This window comes from Terrapene carolina, unplaced genomic scaffold (assembly GCF_002925995.2).
Source record: "Terrapene carolina triunguis isolate 2854851 unplaced genomic scaffold, T_m_triunguis-2.0 Scaffold68, whole genome shotgun sequence".
In the NCBI taxonomy this organism is placed as follows: Eukaryota; Metazoa; Chordata; order Testudines; family Emydidae; genus Terrapene; species Terrapene triunguis.
The window spans coordinates 25,675,282-25,677,263 of record NW_020664419.1 but is presented as its reverse complement, the minus strand read 5'-3'; the positions used below and the strand labels follow the sequence as shown (position 1 = coordinate 25,677,263).

The window sequence follows — 1,982 nt, the reverse complement described above, 5'->3', positions numbered from 1 at the left end:
GGCCGAGCACCGCCGGTCCCGGCCCGGTCCCTGGCCGAGCACCGCCCACCCTGGCCCCCGGCCCCACACCGCCGGCCCCGCTCCGCCCGCCCCGCACCGCCAGCCCCCGCGGTCCCAAGTCCCTGGCCGAGCACCGCCGGCCCCAGCAGCTCCGGCCCCCGGCCGAGCACCACCAGGCCCTCCCTCCCTATTTTCCCAGACATGTCCGGCTTTTTGGGATTTCCTCCCGGACGGGGATTTGAGGCCCAAAAAGCCGGACATGTCCGGGAAAATCCAGACGTATGGTAACCCTATATTATAAGCATTAAAATAGGTCTTTACTGCATATTAAAAATACAGGAAGAAATGCAGCAGCCACCTTATCTCCCCCTGCTCCTTAAAAAAAAAGATTATGTGCCTATTCAGGCCCTCTGCTGACTATTACTCTCTTATTATTAAATGAGCATAATCAATGAGGGAGAGAAGTCAGCGTGAGGAGATAGATTTAGGAGTCATTAGTATAGAGGTGGTAGCTGAACCCATGGCATGAATGAGCTCACCCAGGAGTGAGTACGGAGAAAGAGGAGATGGCGATGAAGAGCACAATACTAGGATACATCAACAGAGCATGGGAATGAAGGGGGAAAGGCAATCTCCAGTGGATATGATGAAGGAGCAGATGTGAAGAGCATAGTCATGAGAACAAGTGGCAGAGGTGGGAGTGATTAACTGTGTTTAAAATGAGACATAGTACTGTCAGATACACAAAAGCAAGTTGTCGATGATAGAGCTCTCACTGGCTCAGTCAAGGACAGTTAGTTGCTCTTAACTCACGTTAGAGCTGCTGCTTTTGAACTAAGAAGGTCCTAGTTTGAGCCTAAATTGCAGTAATTTTCAAGGTGAACTCAGTTATTGGTAGTCTGCTCCTAGTTTCTAGCCACCAAGTAGAAGTCAGTCAGGAACTACCATCACCCCTCTTGCATCACATATTTTTCCACCTGCTCATAACCAGTATCGTAGCCAATGAGGTTAATCCGAGGCGTGATTATTGCTAGTTGAAAACTTTTATCTCTAGCATAGTGTTTGCAGTGACGGAGACTGTCTCAGGTTCAGAGCTCTTAGCATCCTTGCTTGATGTGCACAGGCATGCATTCCAACTTAGACTGTAAACAGTTTGGGACAGGGAATTTTTGTTTTGTGTCTGTATGGCATCTATCACAATGGAGTCCTGGACAATGACTGGAGCTCCTAGGGACTACTGCAGTACAAATAAATAAAATATGCATGCATGTTAATTTGGCAATCTACACTCTTGCTCATCAATTTAGCTGATGTAGTTCCAATGGTCAGACCCCTCGCCTAAGGCTATATAGCTACTTAATAACATCGAGCATTGGCATTATGAAGATTCCTTTGATTTTGATTACACATTAGCATTTAGAATAGGTATTATAAGAATAACTGAACAGTAAAGTGAGAAGTAGTATGAGGGAACTCAACATATTGACAACATCCCTTTAAATACTGTAGTTCTGAGATAACCTTAAATACCAATATTTCACCCAAACTGGGGGCAGTGTGATTTAGTGGTAAGAGCAGGTTATGGGAGTCAATAGTCTTGAATTCTATTCCTGTTATTACTGACATGCTGTGTGACATGAGGAAGGCCACTTAACTCTACTGTCTCTTAGTTTCCCCATCTGTAAAATGGGTTGTTATAATATTTATTCTCCTTTTTAAAGTACTTGGAGATATTTGCGTGAAAGTTGATATGTAAGTGCCAAGTATTATTAACAACGTATACATTAAAATTATCATTACTTTTTCAAAGCTCAGTTGTAATACTGAATGAAATCTCATGATCTCTACCAATCTCTTCCACGTAGTTTCTGGCAGAGTATGTAATTATTTTGAGTTTGTACCCATTTACTTCTTTTCTACTTCAGCCCAGAATGCCTGAGTTTAAATTTTATGCTCTGAGGCAGCCACAGTTTACAGTAATG

The 1,982-nt window shown here is 44.1% G+C and overlaps 1 pseudogene; it reads left to right on the top strand.

Moving 5' to 3' along the window:
* Positions 1-971: 971 nt before the first annotated feature.
* Positions 972-1,186, top strand: LOC112112427 (annotated as a pseudogene).
* Positions 1,187-1,982: the final 796 nt, after the last annotated feature.